The sequence below is a fragment of the Eupeodes corollae genome, chromosome 3, assembly GCF_945859685.1.
Source record: "Eupeodes corollae chromosome 3, idEupCoro1.1, whole genome shotgun sequence".
NCBI lineage: Eukaryota > Metazoa > Arthropoda > Insecta > Diptera > Syrphidae > Eupeodes > Eupeodes corollae.
Genome location: NC_079149.1, coordinates 113,131,976 through 113,139,154, shown reverse-complemented (window position 1 = coordinate 113,139,154; position 7,179 = coordinate 113,131,976). Strand labels below are relative to the sequence as shown.

At 30.4% G+C, this 7,179-nt stretch overlaps 1 protein-coding gene across 1 annotated transcript in view; it reads left to right on the top strand.

The window, feature by feature from the left end:
• The first annotated feature begins 436 nt into the window (after positions 1 to 436).
• Positions 437 to 7,179, top strand: part of LOC129952345 (dual 3',5'-cyclic-AMP and -GMP phosphodiesterase 11-like) — a 170,565-nt gene continuing 163,822 nt past the window's right edge. Inside the window, exon 1 of the mRNA XM_056064894.1 lies at positions 437 to 824. The gene's annotated coding sequence lies outside the window, so the exon portion shown is untranslated. The remainder of the gene's footprint in view (positions 825 to 7,179) is intronic.

Genomic DNA, 7,179 nt, shown 5'->3' with positions numbered 1-7,179 from the left:
GTCTTTTTATTTTCCCCATACAGTCCCATCCCCACGACTCTGTCCGCCATGCCATCTCTATTGGATCGCTATCTTCAGTTCAGCCAAGTCTGCTGTTAAGCCCCCCAAGTTGCCATAAAAAAAACAACAACAAAAAAACAAAAAGTAGCGCCAACCGCAATAAAGAAAATGTGTGACAAATTCATTTTGAGAGTTCGAGAGTTGCCCCTGAAATTTGTCTTCCCGGCTTTGGCTTTAGCTTTAGCTTTGGCTGGTGGCAGGCTATCGCTATAGCCCAGCTATAGCTCACTAATGCTAGCAGGTGGTTTTCTGTTTTCGTGTTGATTTGTTTTTTTTTTTTGGATGAGAATTATTTTTTTTATATTATATTTGCGACTTGCGATTGTCTTGTCCGTAAAGCTCTCAGAGTCTAGAAGTGAAATGAGCCTCCAGTTTATATCCGATTGTCAGTGCGAGAAGGTGGAAAGTGAAACGTTTCGTTCGTTGGAATTGTCGTTGTTGAGTGTTGTATAGTTTATTCCGCGCGAAAGTTTACTTCACAATTTACGTATCTGATTTATACACCTACCTATTTCTATACCTTACCAAGTTTAATTTCTGGTGTTTTTATTTACATAAGTGTGTCTTTTTTTTTCAAGATCCAAAAAGATTTTAAAAATTGAAAAAAAGAATCTTTTGGATTTAATGAAATATTGTGTTGTTCGTAGATAGATCTTCGTCTTAATAAATTTATATAAACCAAGATCTGTGACTCAACAAACGTCTTACCTACATTTCTGATTGTTTCAGGCTGTTTTTAGAGGGAAAAAGAACCTGATTCTAAGGTAAAAATAAGCGTCAACGAACCTTTAATAATAAAAGAAAAGAAGAAACTAATTTAAGGTGTTTTACAAAATTTATTTTATTATTTAGTTTTTTTTTTTTTTATAATAAATTCTCGTTCTACCAAATTCCTTTCTGTCTGTCAGCCTTTTTGCGTATAGAGATTGCTGCTGCCTCTGCCACTGCCAAAAACTGTTTCAATTCATTTATTCAACTGAAATAATGAATCAGAACAGAACCGAACAAATTAAAAACATTTTTCTGACTTAAATGCCAAATTGATCTTTTACACACAAAAATTATAATTAATTTAAATAAAACTGCAAGTGCAATATAATTGATTTCGTTTCTACATTTGTGTACATTTTTATACCTTCAACACATTGCATCAATTTAGAATTTTTTTATTTACTCGTTCGAATTAAAATCGAGTTTTGATGTGGAATAAAAACAAAATAAAAAAAAAACAAAGAAATTCCAAATCGAGAGTAAGGCAGTGTTTTTGAAAGAAAAAAAGGAGAAACAAGGTGAGGGATTTACAAGGGCGCATTCCGAATTGAGTTAGATGGCGCCCAGTTCGAAACTAAAACGTTACTTAAATTTGACTTAGTTTGAACTTTTTTTGCATAAATATTTATTAGTTTGACTTAAAATTATTATTTGGAAAACCTCAGTTGATTTCTTTTTTAAAGAAGAAAAATACGGAATTTATAAGGATATAATTGGATTTGTATTGAATTACTCCCAATGCGAAGTTAAATATTACTTAAATTTGACTTAGTTTTGACTTTTCAACATGTTCAAAAATTTTAATGTGAATTGTGTTTTTAAAAAGCGTATTTCAGTTTGTTTAAAACAAAATAAAGTAAGTAAATTATGAGGGTAAAGCGAAATTATTAAATCTAACTTAACTTTGACTTTGTTTAAACTTCAATTTTGTTTTATCTTTAAATTCCTACATAAAATAGGTTACCCAATGTCAAATGGTGATATTTGTATTGAAGTTGAGCTTTTTAATAAATCTGTCTACAAAACCGTCCTTATGACAAAGTAATTGTTTTTGTTTTATGTCAAAAGACTTCATTCAAAAAACTTAATGCATCTAAGAATTTGCATTAAAGATTGCATTTAAATGACTTAATGACTTCAAAAATGTACTTGCATTCGAAATTAACTTGTAAGTGACTTTACAAACTTTATGAATCCAAAAACGCTATATTCTAGTTGACTTTGAGTCAATTGACTTTTAAAATTGGTTTCAAGTCATGACTTTCAAAAATGACTTAACTTTTATGTTAAAAGTCAAAGTTATTTTGGAAGTCAAAGTTATGACCTATCTGCAGTCACTAAAAGGCTTTAGTTTTTACAACTCTAGACAAAGTTAAATTGAACTTAATTTCAATTTAAAATTAGTTTAAACTTGTTTACATGTTTATAACTTTGACTTAACATTGTATTTTGGAACTGTTTCTTTAATTTTGTTTGAATATTAAAAACAAGGGAAAAAAAATGTATGAAGACACGTTTTGATTTTGAGCAGATGTCACCTAGTGCTAAATTAATCTTAACTTAACTTCAACTTACTTTGAACTTTTTATCAAGTTAATGAAAAGGTTTCATTTTGAAATTGAAAAGAGTGACTATTTTAAGAGAAATCCTTAATGACTTTAGTATTTCCATTTAAAGGTCTTAAATCGTTAGTGGAGCGTTGATGCAGACCTTATTTTTCACGTCTGTAGAACTATAGAAGTGTTCAAACACAGAATCTCGGTGTTTACTTGTGATCACTTCCCCGAGAAATGACATTGTCAGTGAAAATTTCTTGTAAAATCACAATTGTTACGTTGCTCATGTTGCGCTTACTGCTCGTCGGGATATCTTATTAAGAATAAGCATCTTCTGCGTCAATATCTTTATAACCCGGCCGTCGTAGTTTGGCAACTTATTTTATCAATTGTTACATTTGCAATCACCGAGCAGTGACTTTTCAACTTTATGGTTCTAGGATTTTTAAAGACTCAAATACAAAAATTCTGTTTATTAACAAAGCCTTCGAGGTGAAAGTGGGTCTCATAACTGAACATGATATTTCGCTAAAAATATGGATGATTTTCAAGAAGCTTTTTTACTTATAAAATGTCAAAAATGTAATCAAATAACTGTCAATTAAATGAAACTCCTTTTGGCTGAAAGATAAACACGCTTCAGCTTTGGCTTCCTCTCCGTTACGTTGGGCCTGCTTCGAGGTTGCTTTGAATGACACTTTCATAATGACATTTCTAAAATGGCACATCTGTCATTAGCAGCTGTCATTTTTTCTCAAAATAAAAAAATATGAGTTTTAAAACCGAAAAAATTAAATGTATCGCGGAAACAGCTTAAACAGCTTATAATAAAAAAATGGGATTCCCTCCAAAAGCAAATGTATTTTGTTTGTTGACTTTAATTACAGCTGTTGAGTTGTCAGACAAAGCAAATTTGAACTAGAGCTTCCATTTGGAGTCACATTAAGTAACATTACGTTCTTTTTCTTACGATTGTCAAATGAAACGTGAGGTCAAAGCTTCATTTTGATAGCATGGATTGAATTCTTATGGCTCAACTCGTAAACTTCAAGCAAAGCCGAAGCTGACGTGTGTTTGTGTTTCAGCCATTATTGCTTTATAACTTTGACTTGATGAAAAACAATTTTTAGTGCTTTTTTAGGTTGAAATAAGGTGCCGCTTTTTCAAAGGCATGTTTGCATTTATGGTAGAATGCAAAATTAAACTGGACCTAACTTAACTAAGACTTAGTTTAAACTTCTTTAGTAGTTTGACTTTTAATAATTGTATTTTAGAAAATATTGTCTCTATGAAGCAAACGTTTTTTTTTTATAAAATACATTCTGATATTTTTGAAACTTGAAAGTCACTGAAGACCTTGAATACTGAATCATTCATTATCAAGACACTTTCGCTTAAAATAAGTTCCGCTTAAATGACGCAGTTTGCACAAGTGCCACCCTGATTGCTCCCTTTATCGTAGTTTAACTATATTGATGTGCTTTCGTCATTTGAACCTTTAAAAATAAAAATGGCGCCCTGTGTCAATAATCACATTAACCGGCCGGCATTGGCAGACAAAGCGTGTTCAAAATATGTATATTTTTGTTATCACATTCATGGGCATTGTTGGATACTGTACTCGTATATGGGGTTGAAGTTAGCTTTGACGTTTAGCTCAATGAAGGTGATAAGGAAATCGCGTAATACGATAAGGGTTTCCGACATTTTATTATTGTTAATGATTCAGATTATTTGCAATAACATTTAGAATGTTGTTACTCATACATGTGCAGTACTTTCGGACAGAAGTTATACTTTATTGTTTTCTTCTAAATAACTTAACTCGTGTATGAAAATTAATTAAAATATTTGATTATTCTGAGGGTAAACCCATATTATAGTTATTTTTTATCATTTTCATGATAATCACAACAAAATGAGTTCAGTTGAAATGTTGTCAACGGTCAGTATTATTGCACACGCGTTAATGTATTTTGTGTTTTGTTATTTTTCTTTGCAAAAAAATAAAAAGGTTTCAGTTCTAAGAAAAATAAAAGGTACTTTGAAACGTAGCTTTGACATTAATGAATTATTTACTTAAACTCTTGAAGGGACATACATCCATATCTACTTCGTATTTAGAAGGTATAGTTGGGTGACAGCTTAGATGATAGATTACATTTTATTAATTTACTTAAGTGCTTTTTGTCACTCTAATGATAAAAATGAGACAGCATAAAAAGTGCTATACGCAGTACGCAGAAAGCACTGATGACGTTCTTATTTATTACAATTTCGCATGTTATTGAGGACTTAATGAACCTACATTAAAATTATGTATGAAATAAGCCTACATTTCTTTTTAGTAGGCCTAGCACCTATAGACCTTAGGGTTTTTCGTTAAAGGTTCTCATTAGCCAAAGCATTCAAATCTTGTTTTTTTTTTTTGCTTCATTCCAAGTTTTTTTTGGGGTTCCCTATTCGTGAATTTATCTTGAATCAACTATGTTTAAAAAGCAAAGGTTATTTTTGGGGTTTTTAGGTCTTTTTTTTAGTTTTCAGAATTTTATCGTTTTTGAACCTTAGTCATTTTAAGCTTAATCTTTGTGTTTTTCGAACCTTTTGTTTTCGCAAATCTGTATTTCGATTCTCTTGACACAATAAAATTATATTAGAACACAAATTACGTATACGCCATGATTCACCACACTAAAATCAAGCAAAACAAAAATATAAGAAATAACTAGAAAGTCCAAGAGCGTTTGTTGTAACTTCTATAGCTAGTTTAAAGCCTCATTAAGAATTATCTGAAAAGAAAAGTTGCAATAGAATTAAACACGATATGTATAAGCGCGACTCCACTTCGCTATACGGAAACTAGACGTACAATTTTCTGAATTTGAATAATAGTGGATGTTATATTATCGTTAATAAGTCCTTACTATTATTGCTACATATTTTTATCAGATTATTGACAAACACCAGCGACTTCAGAAAATTTTAAGCTGCTAATTGACGTCATCTACACGAGCTATAAAAATGTCCTCAGAATTCGAATTGAATTTTTCGCTGAGTTGTAAACCGCTCTGTCGTATTTAAGCATTTGTCAATTACGTTTATGTTTTTAAATTAATTGACGGTGATATCTTCACCTACGTCATTTTCGAAGAAGTTGGTTGAAACTGCAAATCATGTGCTTTAGACCCTAGCTTTTGAACTTATGCCTTGTCGTTGAGACATTACGAAATTTATTCTGCTGGAAATTTTGTTTGTAAATACAGCCACTTATTTCGAAATGTAGTTGAATTTTCTACAGATACAAATTTTTGGTTGGACAAGGATGATGTTTCAACTAATATTTCGTCCACTAAAAATGTTGTATTTTTTTTTAAACGGTTGCCTCCAATTTGACAATCAAGGTCAAATTTTGAAGAGTAAGGTTCTATCCTTGAATTATAAGCAATCCGATCTTTTTGGAAAATTTGATTTTTTATTGTGTACCAATAAGTGTGTTCAAGATTTGATTAAAAATTAAAATAACTTGTTCATCATTTATCAGAAAAAAAGAATTAGGAAGTGTTGCTAAGTATTGTTAGGTGAAGTCAATTTGACAATTTCTTCCTTGTCAAGTACTCCATTTTCTGCGCAAAATCAAACTCTGAAATAATCTGTTAAAGAAACGCAACATCCTTTTTAATTCTTTTTTTTTCAAATTAGTTTAATAACTTCCAGTTTTCAAATTTAAGTCCCTGTTAACTCAAACGATTTTTCTGAGCTATTATTTTACTAACCAATCAGATATGATAGCAATAATATTTGATAGCATATGTCACGGAAAATCGTTATAATATTTTAATATTTCTGAAGGTTCACTTTATTTAAATGTTTCGAAATATTGTCGAAGAAATCTTTATTAAAAATTTAAAAAGAAAGTATCTCTATTGTGTACTTATGCTGTTCTTTAAATGGTAGAAACAAATAAACTATGTGGTAGGTCTTCACCAAGTCATCATAAGTACCGTCAATTTTATGTTAGAAAAAACAACCCATTTATGATTTTTTTAAATGGATTATTTATTGCTTTGATACGTGATTGTTTTCTCAAAAATTATATAGCTAAGTAATAAATATTTTGTTTGTTTGAAAAAAAAAGTAAAAGTGTATTGAGAAATAATTGGTATAATGTGCCAGAAAAAACTAAGATGGATAAATTATTATTTATAGACCCATAAAGAAATTACGACGGACTAAAAGAAATTCCTGAACTCTTAATTACTTAGAGTGAAATACCAACAACTTATTAAAGCTTATTGCAACATAAAAATATTTTGTTAACAAAAAAGGTTAAGAATCATTATAAAATAACTGTTAGAGGTGATTTTATATTTTAGTCCATCATTTTTTGACTGAATTTGGATTCCTTGAAATTAACGCAAGGAAATAAATGAAAAGATGTACATAAGGCTTAAAGAATGGGGTTAACTTTGGACTTGTTAGGCTACGTTCAGACGACCATATTTTTCTCGTATACTGTATACGGGATTTTATCAAATAGAATAGTGGTAGCAAGTGTTATATTTGTGTATTCAAAGGAAGCACATGCGGGAGAATCCCGTATTAGTAAAATAATTTGTTCGTATACCGTACGAACTTGTCACTACTATTCATACAAATGGTGAGTTTTATTTGTACCGATGCATAGCCTCATATTAGTATTCATACATGGATTCTACTAATCCTTTTCTATTCTTAATAATAGATTGTCGAAACTAGCCATCGACATACGAAAATAATTACAAAATTCCTGTTC